Below are 15,911 nucleotides of genomic sequence, written 5' to 3'. Positions count from 1 at the left end.
AAGGACCTGCCTGCTCACTGCAGCCCCGCAGAGCAGGCGCCCCGGGGCATTTCCCAGTGCCTGCATCTTCCTGTGCTTCAAGCCAGCCCCAGCCTTTGAACTTGCCAGTTACACAGACCAGAAGGTTCCTTTTCCTCTTCAGCTTGTGTGAGTAGGAGTGTTGTCACTTCTAACTGATGGGTAGCTTCCCTCGCAAGATTTTTCTTCAGAACGGTTGATCTTATCAGAAAACTGTTACCATTGTCTCTCTGTGCTTTTACTTTTCTCTGAGGTCAGATTCGCTTTTCTTTATCCTTAGCGTGTGTGAGAGAACTGAATAAATTACTGATAAATGCTGTGTGGAAAGAGGAACTTTCAAGAAATGCAAGGGACTAAGTAGAATTTGTAGTTGACTCTGAAAATAAGAGAAATAAGGCATCTCTGAGAATCTTGACAGGGAAGCAATTACATGATATAAAATGGCTCCCAGGTCAGTAGAACTGACTGTAGCTGATTGTGGGTATTACCATGGCTTTTACAAATGATTGTATCTTTCAGAAGAAGGGCTCATTAGCAGTGGAAGTAAAGACAAACTCTGTGGTTTTTCTCAGTTTCATTTTTAATTGTTGTTGTTTAGTCGCTAGGTTGTATTCGACTTTTATGACCCCATGAACTGTAGCCTGCCAGGGTCCTCTGTTCATGGACTTCCCAGACAAGAATACTGCAGTGGGTTGCTGTTCCATGGACTTCTCCAGACAAGAATACTGCAGTGGGTTGCTGTTCCATGGACTTCCCAGACAAGAATACTGCAGTGGGTTGCTGTTCCATGGACTTCTCCAGACAAGAATACTGTAGTGGGTTGCTGTTCCATGGACTTCTCCAGACAAGAATACTGCACTGGGTTGCTGTTCCATGGACTTCCCAGACAAGAATACTGCAGTGGGTTGCTGTTCCATGGACTTCCCAGACAAGAATACTGCAGTGGGTTGCTGTTCCATGGACTTCTCCAGACAAGAATACTGCAGTGGGTTGCTGTTCCATGGACTTCTCCAGACAAGAATACTGCAGTGGGTTGCTGTTCCATGGACTTCTCCAGATGAGAATACTGCAGTGGGTTGCTGTTCCTTGGACTTCTCCAGACGAGAATACTGCAGTGGGTTGCTGTTCCATGGACTTCTCCAGACGAGAATACTGCAGTGGGTTGCTGTTCCATGGACTTCTCCAGATGAGAATACTGCAGTGGGTTGCTATTCCATGGACTTCTCCAGACAAGAATACTGCAGTAGGTTGCTGTTGGGTTGCTGTTGCCTTCTCCAGGGTGTCTTCCCAGTGCAGGGACTGAACCCAAGTCTCCTGCATTGGCAGGCAGATTCTTTACCACTGAGCCAGCACCGAAGCCTCTCAATAGCTTTCTTGAGATGGAATTCAAATAATACTCAATTCACCCTTTTCAAGTATACAGTCTGATAGCTTTTAATTTATTCAGCATTGTGTGTCAATTTCAGAAAATTTTCCTTACTCCCAGAAGGATCCCTGCAGCCCTCAGCTGTCACTCTCCACTTCCCCTCCCTCCACCCCAGGCAGCCACTAATCTACTTTTTTTTTTTTTTGTCTTTGTGGATTTGCCTATTCTGGATATTTCACATACATGAAATAAGATACTGTGTGGCCTTTGGCGACTGGCTTCTTTCACTGAGCATCATGGTTTCAAGACTCAGTCATATTGTAGGGTGTTAAAATAGCTGGTACAGGAACATTGTACAAATCCAAAAGAGAGGGAAAAGGTATATGATAGAAAGTACCCTTCCCTTCCATTCTCACCTTAAATTTCCCTTCTGATTTCCCTACCCAGAAGTAACATGTTTTCTGTTTCTTTTATATCCTTGCAGGAATTTTTTAGTGCCCATGTAAGCATATATGTTTAAGGTATTAGTTATTAAGTATTACTATTATTATGTATTAATTCTGGTTTTTGTTTTCTTCCACAAATGGTAACATTCTAAAAGTACCCTTATACATCTTACTTTTAAAAGTTAATATCAGATCAGATCAGATCAGTCGCTCAGTCGTGTCCGACTCTTTGCCACCCCATGAATTGCAGCACGCCAGGCCTCCCTGTCCATCACCAACTCCCAGAGTTCACTCAGACTCACGTCCATCGAGTCAGTGATGCCATCCAGCCATCTCATCCTCTGTCGTCCCCTTCTCCTCCTGCCCCCAATCCCTCCCAGCATCAGAGTTTTTTCCAATGAGTCAACTCTTCGCATCAGGTGGCCAAAGTACTGGAGTTTCAGCTTTAGCATCATTCCCTCCAAAGAAATCCCAGGGCTGATCTCCTTCAGAATGGACTGGTTGCATCTCCTTGCAGTCCAAGGGACTCTCAAGAGTCTTCTCCAACACCACAGTTCAAAAGCATCAATTCTTCGGCGCTCAGCCTTCTTCACAGTCCAACTCTCACATCCATACATGACCACAGGAAAAACCATAGCCTTGACTAGGCGAACCTTTGTTGGCAAAGTAATGTCTCTGCTTTTGAATATGCTGTCTAGGTTGGTCATAACTTTCCTTCCAAGGAGTAAGCGTCTTTTAATTTCATGGCTGCAGTCACCATCTGTAGTGATTTTGGAGCCCAGAAAAATAAAGTCTGACACTATTTCCACTGTTTCCCCACCTATTTCCCATGAAGTGATGGGACCGGATGCCATGATCTTCGTTTTCTGAATGTTGAGCTTTAAGCCAACTTTTTCACTCTCCACTTTCACTTTCATCAAGAGGCTTTTGAGTTCCTCTTCACTTTCTGCCATAAGGATGGTGTCATCTGCGTATCTGAGGTTATTGATGTTTCTCCCGGCAATCTTGATTCCAGCTTGTGTTTCTTCCAGTCCAGCGTTTCTCATGATGTACTCTGCATATAAGTTAAATAAGCAGGGTGACAATATACAGCCTTGACATACTCCTTTTCATATTTGGAACCAGTCTGTTGTTCCACGTCCAGTTCTAACTGTTGCTTCCTGACCTGTGTACAAATTTCTCAAGAGGCAGATCAGGTAGTCTGGTATTCCCATCTCTTTCAGAATTTTCCACAGTTTATTGTGATCCCATCAGTACATGTTGGACTTCCTCATTCCTTTTAAAGGATATGTTGTAGTCTATGGTGTGCATGGTTCATAATTTAAGAGTCCTGAAGTTGTTTTATTCTCTTGGTACAACCAAAAAAAAAACCAAAAAGTTCAAGGAGTATTTTTAGCCATGCATCTTTGTAGCAGTTTTTGAGATAAATTTTGAAAGTGTAGCCTGCTAATTGTCCCACTGAATCCATTCTTTTTTTTTCTAGAAAAGGGGATACAAATGTTTTCTATTAATATAAAGGGCCAAATAGTAACTATTTTAGGTTTTGCAGGCTGCTGCTGCTAAGTTGCTTCAGTCGTGTCCGACCCTGTGCGACCCCATAGACGGCAGCCCACCTGGCTCCCCCATCCCTGGGACTCTCCAGGCAAGAACACTGGAGTGGGTTGCCATTTCCTTCTCCAACGCATGAAAGTGAAAAGTCAAAGTGAAGGCGCTCAGCTATAAGGTCTCATCTATAACTAACTGCTCAGCTGAGCCTTGGCCTTCGTAGCAAGTAAGCAGCCGTAGACAGTGTGTAAATGAGTGGGTGTGGCTGTGCTCCATAAAACTTTGTAAAATCTGGGGGCTGCAGGGTTTGACCGGTAGGCTATAGTTTGCTGTCCCCTGTTCTAGAGTAACAGAGTTGTAGCTGGCATTGTGGGTGTTCTGCCAGAGACTACATTTCCCAGTGTCCTTTGTGGCTAGGTGTTGCCACTTGACTAGGTTCTCCCTGTTGGGCTCTAAGGGGAGGGGGTGCATGCCGCTTAACAGGGCTGACTTGTGAAACATTGTCCGTCCCCTCCTTCACATCTCTCCCCCTTGCCTACTGCACGATATTGAAAGGTTGTTGCTAAACCATGAAAGAGGCCAAGAATCTTGGCCTCTGGAGGAGAATTCTATCCAGGGCCAGTGAGACTTGATTGCTCAGAGCTTTTGTGTAATAAAGTTTTATTAAAATATAAAAAAGATAGAGAAAATTTCTGACATAGACGTCAGAAGGGGCAGAAAGAGTGCCTCTCTGCTAGCCTTTAGCCGGATGTTATATACCTACTAAGCAGTCTGCTAAGTAGAGAAAGGAAATGTCTCAGAACTCAGAGACTGGCACCATGCCTCTCACCCACAACATGCATTGAGATAACATTAGCACCAGCTGAGTCATCCCAGGCCATAAAACGAGTGACATGAATCTTGAAGAAAGGCAGATTTCCAAGCAATATGTATTTTCATTAACATAGACTAGGAGAACAATGGATGAGTAAAAAATACTGGCTTGTCAAGTGGGTTCTGAGTCTTATTCAGAACTGACTTGAAGACACAGTCTAGGGTAAGTACGTAGTACATTAACATAGCTTAAGACAAACGTTTCCATAAGAAAAGCGCATTGGTTAGCTCAAGGTTTGAGGAAAGTTAAATTCTGATGGAGCCAGATGTCGTTATGGCAACACAGAATTTTAGGAGAAACCTCTTTAAATTTGTATAGCGAAGGGGAAAAAAATCTAACACTTGTTTGTTTCCTCCTGCCGCTTAAGAGCCAGATAAAAAACGTCTAACACTTGCAGTTTCCTGCGTTTGGAGACCCCTGGCCTTCCTGCCTATTACCCTCTCCATATGATGGTGACTAGAGTGACCCTGGAAGCCATCCACCGAAGATGGCAAAGCCACCATCAGCCTGGATTCCTGAATGACCCCATGGAGCTGAGCTGCAGGCCTGCCTGAAAAGTGTTCTGTAGAGCGCTTCCTTAAGAGACACACTTGTGTATTTGTTTAAGTCAGAGAGTTACTGGTGCACCTTGATTCTGCAGTTTAGCCACCACCCCCGCTAATTAATACAGAGCCCATTCAAGACTTGTCAGGGTATTTCTATGCGGTTGGAAGTAAGGCTGATGATCCAGGTGGAGTTAGATCCACGGTGTTCTCACGCAAACTGCCCCTTCAGTGTCCTACAGGATTTGTGGGATTATTGCCCTTCACAAAATGTTAGGAACACTGCTGTCCATCCATACCTTTTGCTTTGCATGAGGTTCGAGAGCCCGGTGGGAAGGAAGCCAAGTGAATCTTGTCTTTATTTACAGTTCGGATATGTGCAGGCTTGTCTGATGGACTAGGAGGCCTCTGAGCCATCCTAGCTAGAGGAGAGGAAAACAGGTTCCTGAGAGAAGGCCACTTGGAGTGAGGAAGACACCTGGCTGAGGGAACCGGCCTGGGCAACGAGGCCTGGTGGCTGGAGGGACCACGGGCGGCACGGACAGCACGGGGCGTGTTCCTCACGCTCCCCTCCGTGCAGCGCGCCCTCGCCCCACTCCCACCCTCTTGAAAGCCCTGTCCTCTGGGAGTGAAGGGAACGAACTGTGTCACTAGGGGCCCAGTTCGGCCTGGGGAACCTTGAAAGTAGCTGGTCTTGGGCGTCAAAGGAGAACAGTGGAGCACCAGTGGCCTGAGAGGCTGGGATTTGAGCGGTTGACTCAGAGCAACAGAATAGAAGCATGCCCTTATGGCAGAAAGTGAAGAGGAACTCAAAAGCCTCTCGATGAAAGTGAAAGTGGAGAGTGAAAAAGTTGGCTTAAAGCTCAACATTCAGAAAATGAAGATTATGGCATCCGGTCCCACCACTTCATAGGAAATAGATGGGGGAACAGTGGAAACGGTGTCAGACTTTATTTTTCTGGGCTCCAAAATCACTACAGATGGTGACTGCAGCCATGAAATTAAAAGACGCTTACTCCTTGGAAGGAAAGTTATGACCAACCTAGATAGCATATTCAAAAGCAGAGACATTACTTTGCCAACAAAGGTTCATCTAGTCAAGGCTATGGTTTTTCCTGTGGTCATGTATGGATGTGAGAGTTGGACTGTGAAGAAGGCTGAGCGCCGAAGAATTGATGCTTTTGAACTGTGGTGTTGGAGAAGACTCTTGAGAGTCCCTTGGACTGCAAGGAGATGCAACCAGTCCATTCTGAAGGAGATCAGCCCTGGGATTTCTTTGGAGGGAATGATGCTAAAGCTGAAACTCCAGTACTTTGGCCACCTGATGCGAAGAGTTGACTCATTGGAAAAGACTCTGATGCTGGGCGGGATTGGGGGCAGGAGGAGAAGGGGATGACAGAGGATGAGATGGCTGGATGGCATCACTGACTCAATGGACATGAGTCTGAGTGAACTCCAGGAGTTGGTGATGGACAGGGAGGCCTGGCGTGCTGCAATTCATGGGGTCACAAAGAGTCGGACAGGACTGAGCGACTGATCTGATCTGATCTGAAAGCCTGAGGCTATAGCTCTTATATTCTGTGAAGCTCCGTTTCATCAGGCCTTTTTGGGGAGTTGCCCTTGAGTTCAAATGGACCTCTATTGAGCCCACATTAAAGGGGGCGTAAGAGGCCCCTTTTCTGTCCGAGTACAGTTCCTGCTTTTCTGTTTGTCCTCATACTGAATGTCTCACTACTTGTTTTTGCGATTATTCAAGCTCCTATTAAGGAGTGGTAGGCTCGTTCACAGGCTTCCCTGGTAGCTCAGCTGGTAAAGAATCCCCCTGCAGTGCAGGAGACCCCAGTTTGATTCCTGGGTTGGGAAGTTTCCCCTGGAGAAAGGATAGGCTACCAACTCCAGGATTCTTGGGCTTCCCTGGTGGCTCAGATGGTAAAGGATCAGCCTGCAATGTGGGAGACCTGGGTTCGATTCCTGGATTGGGAAGATCCCCTGGAGGAGGGCATGGCAACCCACTCCAATATTCTTGTCTGGAGAATCCCCAGTGGATAGAGAAGCCTGGTGGGCTACACAGTCCATGGGCTTGCAAAGAGTCGGACACGACTGAGTGACTAAGCACAGCACAGCACGGATTTGTTTAGAGGCTCAGAATCTCTGTAGAAAGTTGGGGTTAGCAGAGTGATGGTCACAGCTAATGGAGAATCTGCTTCATTTTCTGAAAAAACAGCACTGATCCGGGCTTGTTTCTTCCCATGAAGATGCCGGACTCCTCTGGGGATTCAGTCATGGGTTCTTGGGAAAAATCAGCAGTGACATCATAATCTACTTCATAGATATAATCTATGAAGATATAATCTATGACTATAATCTTCATAGTCATAATCTACTTCAGAGTTCTCTGTGTGAAGAGAATTGGAATCAGCAGTGCCTCATTGACTCCTTCAGAACTCAGGGTGTTTAATTCCACCTCAGCAGACAGAGTGAAAAGTCTGTGTTCTCCACATGTGAGTCAGTGGTTGTCTCTGCCTTGTCAGTGAAGCCTTGGTCAGTGGTTCAGGCTGGTCAGTCAACGGTCAACTCTAGGTTGGTGATGGATTTTGGGAGCTGTGTGAGGTGGGGCATAGCTGCAGTGAACCAGGTGGAAGGGAGTGGGGTCGGTGGGTGCCGGCAGGGCGCGGGGGTCCTTGTGAGGGTGAGGCAGCCAAGGGTGTCTCCACCCCTTCAGGACTTGGAAGTAGAAAGTGACCTTACATAGGATTGAGGAGCTAGTGGGGGGCTTGCATACGTTCAGTTTATAATAGCAAGAACCCTTGACAATGCACAGAAATTCTTGGTGGAGAATGGTTATTAAAAAGCTGGACCTGGTGATGGTGGATATGTGCCTAAATCATGAAGATTTGGGATTACTATAAAAGTGACAAGTTTTTAGTCACTGATGGTTAGAAGCCTGGGACATACCAGGTACTTAATTAACCATTCAGGGAAGAGGAAGTCTCAGTCATTTGCCTTGAATACATTTTGGAGAACAGAGTTAGAAGTTACAAGGTGGCAGGTTCCATCCCTCTTCCCCTTCCTCCATCCATCCATTCACCCACCCAGGGTGTATTACATGCCTACCATTTGCAAAGTTAGGCCATGATGAGTAAGACAGAACTGCCCTATAAGAGAAGACATATGGAGAATGCTCAGGTTCAAGGGACAGAACCTCTGTCCTTTTTTAGGATGTCTTTTATTACCTCACTCTCATTCGCTTGTAAAGCAGAGGGCGAACCTTGGAGGAGCCTGTTGTATAGCAATCTTTTGGTAAAGACTTGGCGCTTAGAGATTTCACTTCGAACAAACATGGGATATAAGCCAAAATAAAGAACTTTTCTCTAGTTACTTAAAAGGATCTTGAAGGAAGAAGTGATTATTCCAGTACAGATGTTACAGAACCAGAAAATTTGGAAACACACGAGCATCCCTAGGACCAGAAAAACAAATCCAGACTGAACCGGAATCATTCACTTGGTTCCCCTGGTTCGGGGTTACCGTCAGCTCTTCAGTGGGCAAGAGCTGGAGACTCGTGTTAGCACTGCTGCCTCTTCTGTGTGGTGCTTGGTTACCGGTATGCAGTATTTGAAAGTGAATATTTGAAATTTGAAATTGCTCTTTGCGACTCCATGGAGTGTAAATTCTTTGGAATTCTCCAGGCCAGAATATTGGAGTGGGTAGCCTTTCCCTTCTCCAGGGGATCTTCCCAACCCGGGGATCAAACCCAGGTCTCCCGCATTGCAGACAGATTCTTTACCAACTGAGCTGACTCTATACTACTCATTCTGGAGGCTGATGACAATTTCTCTAAGCAAGTCCTTTTGTCGCCTTTATATGACACCGAGTGGAAGAAGCTGCTAGTTATAAGTGCAGTGTGGTGTTGAGGCTGTATTCTGACTATTCCAGATCAGCTTCTGATACTCAGTGTGCACAAAAAGTGCGAAGTAGTCCCCCCATACTGTTTGTCTTGCAGTGTGTGGCACACAATAGATGCTCCATGAGCATTTGCTGCATGAATGAATGTATATTTATGAGGTTCTCTCAGTGTGTTTCCACTAGCGCTGCTCATTATAAAAATCAATGAAATGGTGTGTAATTGTGTACATAAAGCAGCCGTAGCTGGTCGATGAGGTTGAATTTGGTTGTGAGACAACTGTTGCTACTGTTTTTTCCCTCTTGGCAGAGAAATGACGGGAATGTTCTGCGGGAGGGATTATCTCAGCCTATTCTTTTGCCCTTTGTTCCCCTGTTTTCCCTCCCGATCCTGTTTGGATGTGATTGTTTGTGACATTTCTGAGAAGAGTGTTCAGAAATACCCTGACTAATGAGAACATTTCGTCAGAATATCTATCAGTACTTCCCTGTGTTCCTTGACTGAACAGACGTAGAGAAGGAACAATATCCCTGTATTTCACCCTGGTGAACTGCATAGTAGCTTTAGCCTGTTGGAATTCAGCAAGGATGCTATGGCCTGAATATCTGTATCTCCTCCAACCCACTCCCTGAATTCATATGGTATAATCTTGACCCCCAGAGGGAATGGTATTAGGAGGTAGCATGTGTCTGTGTGTGGGGGGGAGATTAGAGATTAGTAGGGGGGTAGGGAGGACTTCCCTGGTAGTCCAGTGGCTAAGATTTTGTGCTCCCAAAGCAGGGAGCCTGGGTTCGCTCTCTCATCAGGGAATTAGATCCCACATGCCGCAACTAAATATCCTGAGTGCCTCAACTAAAAGATTCCACATGCCACAAGTAAAGAGTCCACATGCTGCAACTGTAGATTCCATATGCTGTGGCGAAGATCAAAGACCTGTGTTGCAACTAAGACCCAGCACAGCCAAATAAAATATTTTTAAAAAAGATTAGGAATGTGCGGCCCTCATGAAGGGGATTAGTGGTCTTATCAAAGAAATCCCCTAAAGTGCCCTAGCCCCTTCTGCCATGTAAGGATACAATGAGAAGTCAACCATGCTGGCACCCTGATTAGACTCACAGCCTCTAGAACTGTGAGCAATAGATTACTGAGGCTTATTAACTACCTAGTCTGTGGTATTTTGTTACAGCAGCCTGAATATACTAAGGCAAAGGGTCCCTAACCTGGAGTCCTAACACACACTGAGTGTGTATGAGTGTATTTTTCTGGAGAGAGAACCCCTAGCCTATATTATCCGTTTATTCATTTAACAATCTCTGACATTACTTTGCCAACAAAGGTCCATCTAGTCAAGGCTATGGTTTTTCCAGTGGTCATGTATGGATGTGAGAGTTGGACTGTGAAGAAGGCTGAGCGCTGAAGAATTGATGCTTTTGAACTGTGGTGTTGGAGAAGACTCTTGAGAGTCCCTTGGACTGCAAGGAGATGCAGCCAGTCCATTCTGAAGGAGATCAGCCCTGGGATTTCTTTGGAGGGAATGATGCTAAAGCTGAAACTCCAGTACTTTGGCCACTTGATGCGAAGAGTTGACTCATCGGAAAAGACTCTGATGCTGGGAGGGATTGGGGGCAGGAGGAGAAGGGGATGACAGAGGATGAGATGGCTGGATGGCATCACTGACTCGATGGACGTGAGTCTGAGTGAACTCTGGGAGTTGGTGATGGACAGGGAGGCCTGGCGTGCTGTGATTCATGGGGTGGCAAAGAGTCGGACATGACTGAGCGACTGAACTGAACTGAGGGACTTACTTGGTGGTCCAGTGGCTAAGACCCTGAGCTCCCAATGCAGGGGGCTTGGGTTCAATCCCTGGTCAGGGAACTAGATCCCACATGCTATAACTAAGAGTTCTCACACTGCAACTAAAAATCCTGCATGTTTCCACAAAGGGTAAAGATCCTGTGTGCTACAGTTAAGACTCAGCACAGCCAAGTATAGTAAATATTAAAAAAAACACCAGTATTATTGTTTTTACCTATTGAGGGCTTACTCTATAACTTCAGGCCCCAGGACAGATGCTGGTAACTGAAATCAGAGTAGCTTCTGCTCTTCTGTAACTTATAGACTCGTGATGGAGAGCAGCAGCAATCAAATGACTGTGCACTTGCAGCTGTGAGTGCTGTCAAGGAGAGGTAGCAGTTCTGAGAGAGCACGTGTGAGCGTTCATGCGTGCATGCTCAGTAGCTCGCTCAGCTGTGTCGGATTCCTTGTGACCCCGTTGACTGTAGCCCGCCAGGTTCCTCTGTCATGGGATTTCCCAGGCAAAAATACTAGAGTGGGTTGCCATTTCCTCCTCCAAAGGATCTTCCCAAGGACTCAGGGATTGTACCTGCAGCTCCTGCTTGGCAGGCGGATTCTTCACCATCGAGCCACTTGGGAAGCCCCATGAGAACATGTAATGGGGGAGATTATCTGGTTAAAGGGGACTGGGAGGCTTCCTCGAGGAAGTGTTTTATCCATTCAGTAAGTAGCTCTTGCTATGTGCCGAGCAGCATTCCTGCCCTGGTGATTGGGCAGTGAAGAAAACAAGCTCCTGCGCTCCCAGAGCCTGCATTCTGGTGGAGAAGACGGACAGTGGACACATACTGTGTGTGGAAGAATGGTTGCTATTTACCAAGTTGGGGAGGATGGTAGGTGGAGATATCTTGGGGAGGAGGATCAAGAGTTTTATTTTGGGCATCTTAAATTCGAGATGCTGGTTAGATGTCTAAGAAGAGATGTCAAATAGTTGGATAAAGGCATTCAGGGGAGAGGTTCAGACTGTGAATATAAACTGGGGAGACCTCAGTTAACAGTATTTAAAGGCACAGGACTCAGTGAGATCATTGACTGAATGAGTGTAGACTGAAGATGTGGGGACCCTAGCCCCCGGGAGCTTTTACACTTAAGAGGTCAGGCGATGAAGACTCCAGAAAGAGGATGGAAGGAGGGGCTGGTCAGGGTAGGGAGGGGAGAAGACAGGAAAGCTCAGAGAAGAATAATTCAAGAGGGAGTCAGATGTCGCTGACCAATTCAGTAAGCTGAGGACTGAGATGACCACCGGCCTTGGGAAATGGCTTCAGAGCAAGTTCAGAGGAGCCGTGGGGATGAAAGCCTCCTTGAAATGGGCTTAGGAGAGAAAGGGAGGCAGGAGGCAGAGTGGTCTGATGAAAGGAATAGAGAAGAGGGGCTGTCCTGAAGGGGAATGTGGGTCAAGAGGGGGCTGTCCTGATCGTGGCCATCATCCAAGTCTTCCTTCATGATGAACAAACTGACCTCTTCAAGTCCTCCAGAGAGACCTCTAGGGACATCAGAGACCTGTCCTCAAGGCCCACCGGTCTCACTCATGGTGAACACATCTGTGTTTTGACTAGATCCGTCCATCAGTTCATACTGCCTTCCTCAGCATCGACTGGAGGAAAGAAAGCTGGATACTCCAGACGGATATTCATCCTTTGATACCCATGGGGGATTGGTTCCAGGACTCCCATGGATACCAAGCCCCATGGATGTTCAAATTCCTTATATAAAATGGTGCAATACAGCCGGCCCTCGGTAACTATGGGTTTCACATCAGTGGACTCAACCAACCACTGATGGAAAATTGCAGACTGAAATCCACAGATGGGGAACCCATGGGTAGAATGCTGGGTGTGTTTCATCCAGGTCATAGAGAAGTCTAGGCACCATCCTTAATAGACTCCCTGCTTTTTCGCTTTGTCCCCTTCCCGCCTTTCAGTGTTGTCTCCACAAAGCAGCCAGGGTGATCTTTTAAACATATGAACAGATGATCTCACTTCCTTATTTCAAAACAACTGCCACTACCAGAACTTCACACTAGCTTCAACAGTACTTAAGATAAAATCCAGGACTTCCTTGGTGGCCCAGTTGTTAAGAATCTGCCTGCCAATGCAGAAGACACAGGCTTGATCCCTGGTCTTGGAAGATCCCACATGCCACGGAGCAGCTAAACCCGTGCGTCACAACTACTGAAGTCTTGCTGTCTAGAGCCTGTGCTCCACAACAGGAGAAGCCCCCACAATGAGAAGCCCACACACAGCACCTAGAGAGTAGCTTCCGCTGCTGCAACTAGAGAAAGCCTGTTCACAGCAGTGAAGACCAGCAGAGCCAAGCAGAAATAAATAAGTGACATGCTTTAAAAAAATCAGTGTTCACAAAAAGGGGAAAAGGTAAAATCCACTGTTCTTACTCTGGCCCACAATGCCCTGCAGGGTCTGGTCATGGCTGCCTCTGTGATTCCAGCGCCCCTGCTCCTGGCCGTTTCCTGCCGTGCCTCGCTGGTGAGTTTCTATGCCTGAGAAGGAGGAACTCATTCCTTCCTTAGGGACCTCACATGCTATTTGCTCTAATTTGACCCTTTTCCTGCCCCTTCATATTTTCTCTTGGCTGTCGGCTCCCTGACAGTTCAGCTAATTCTTTCCTGGTCACGTGTCAGAAGCTGCCCGCCCCAGTCAGTATCAGACTGCTTCTCCACTTCTCCCTTCACAGCAGTTATCACTTAACTGAAGTGATTTGCTATATTTATTTTGTGTAAAGTCTGTTTTTATCTCCCGTCACTAGACTGTGAGCTCTCTCTGCTTTGCCTAGCATGTTGTCTGCCACTGTGTAGGTGCCCAACAAACATGCCTGGAACATTTAATGAAGGAGCAATCCCTGCTACCTCAGGGGTCTGGAAGGTCAGGTTCCCCACTGCCCCCATCTCTGGGTAAGGGTAATGCCAGAAAATTGCTGCTAAATTCTTGCTCTTTGCATTCTTCCTTTTGACCAGGTTCTGTTCCATTTTCAGATGGTACTGTCCTTTTATAAACAGTACTGTACTGTTTAGGAAAGGTATATAATTCTTATTTAGGTGGTATTATCCTTTTTTCTTTTTCGGTCTCTCAAGCCTCCACTCCACTACTCTTTCACTTTTTGATCTAGAAAGGACATTACAAATGGCAAATAGCAAAGATTATTGTGAGTTGACTTAATCAGTATCACTCTCACACCTTGGTGGGTTCTTCACTCTAGCCTCCTCTTGTAAACATATATTGAAAGCACCTTGTCCTGTGTATCTGCTCGTGACAGTTGGGGACGGCATTACTTTTTCCTTCTCTCCTCTACACTTGACCATGTAGCCTAGCATCAGAGGGTGATTTCTTTTCGCCCTGTCAGTCCAAAGAGAATGTGGCTCTCACCATGAGCTATAGCAGGCTTCCATTTGAGCCAGGCTTTTAATAGCATCCATTTGTTATCAAGGGAGCAGTCGTAGCAGCATCACATGTAGAGTCAATAGGCAGTCTTTCCAATGGTTTCCATGGGGACCTGGAGTTTTAGAGCAATTTCTGGGAAGAACGTTGGAAAGATATTGACGGTAAAAATGTTAATAAAGCCACACTGTTCTGACAGACACCATTTCTAGAAACATGGGTGATATATGAGTCACTTTCCACTCAAGGCCCATGGGGTACAGAGCTGTGTGTGACCTCCTTGGGGCCAGGTACAGAGGAGACCTAGATTCTGCCTGCACTCAGAATACAGGAAAAATCAGGTTTGAGTCTTTAGTCCCCATTATAATTGTGCTTTTGTTAGTCACTTGCTGTGTGACCTTGAGGAAGTCACTTAACCTCTCTGGGCTTTCATTGCTTCACTTAAGAAAGAGTTATTTTGTTCTTCCCTGGTGGTCCAGTGGTTAAATATCTGTCTGCCAATGCAAGGGACAAAAGGTCGATCCTTAGTCTTGGAAGATCCCAAATGCCACAGAGCAACTTAAGCTCCACAATCACTGAAGCCTGCACACCTAGGCCCTGTGGTCTCCAAAAAGAGAAGCCACTGCAATGAGAAGCCCATGCACCACAACTGGAGAGTAGCCACCATTCACTGCAACTGGAGAAAGCCTGCACACACACACACACACACACACACACACAAAAGGCTGATGTTCGAAGCCCTCTCTGAGAGGTGTTGATTCAGTAAGCATACACACACACACACACACACACAAAAGGCTGATGTTCGAAGCCCTCTCTGAGAGGTGTTGATTCAGTAAGCATACACACACACACACACACACACAAAAGGCTGATGTTCGAAGCCCTCTCTGAGAGGTGTTGATTCAGTAAGCATACCAGTCAGGCAACAGAAATCATTCTTGCTGCTTGAAGCCAAAAAGGGTTTGATTCAAATCACAGAGAAGGGAGGCAAACACTTGGAGAGGAGATCATTGGGTGTAGCGGCCAGAGATGCTTCACACATATCCTTTGGTGCCTAGATCCAGGAATTCTGGCAGCACTGTCATAGCTTACGGCATTCTTTAGGACAGGAGGTCAGCATCACCAGGTGGTGTCTCTCAGCTGGTGCTGTGCCTGCCTTCAACAGGCCATTTATTCTACCTTCCAGAAGATCAGCTACTTCTGGGTTATGAGGAGCATGGTAAAACCAGAGAATCCTAAGGCACCGACTCATTGACTTACTCCTTTTGCTGTAGGTGGATTCATGATCAGAAGTAATGCTGGCTTTGGGACTTCCCTGGTGGTCCAGTGGTTAAGAATCCACTTTGCAATGCAAGGGATGTGGGTTTGATCCCTGGTTGGGGAACTAAGAGCCCATGTTACATGGGGCGGCTAAGCCCACAAGCCACAACTAGAGAGCCCATGCACTGCAAGGGAAGATCCGCTTGATGCAGTGAAGATTCTGTGTACTACAACTAAACCCAAAGCAGCCAAAGAAATAAATGCTGCTCTTGCGTTTAGTTGCTCAGTCATGTCTGACTCTCTGCAGCCCCATGGACTGCAGCATGCCAGGCCCCTCTGTCCATGGAATTCTCCACGCAAGAATACTGGAGTGGGTTGCCATTTCCTTCCCCAGAGGATCTTCCTGCCCCAGGGATCCTGTGTTTTCTACATTGGCAGGCAGATTCTTTACCACTGAGCCACCAGGGAAGCCCAAATAAGTCAATAAGTAAATATATATATATATATATATATATATGTAATGTTGGCTTTAAGTAAGTCACTTCATTTTTTCTTAAATTTATTTTTAATTGGAGGATAATTGCTTTATAATATTGGAGTAAGTCACTTTAACTCACTGTACTTATTTACAGGAATCTCCAATGCCAAATTCTAGACACTGTGACATTCCATTTCATAGTTCCCTATAATCTGACAGTGGTTATATTTCC

Source organism: Bos indicus x Bos taurus, chromosome 14, assembly GCF_003369695.1.
Source record: "Bos indicus x Bos taurus breed Angus x Brahman F1 hybrid chromosome 14, Bos_hybrid_MaternalHap_v2.0, whole genome shotgun sequence".
NCBI lineage: Eukaryota > Metazoa > Chordata > Mammalia > Artiodactyla > Bovidae > Bos > Bos indicus x Bos taurus.
The sequence above is the reverse complement of the archived record's forward strand: the minus strand, read 5'-3'. Positions refer to the sequence as shown.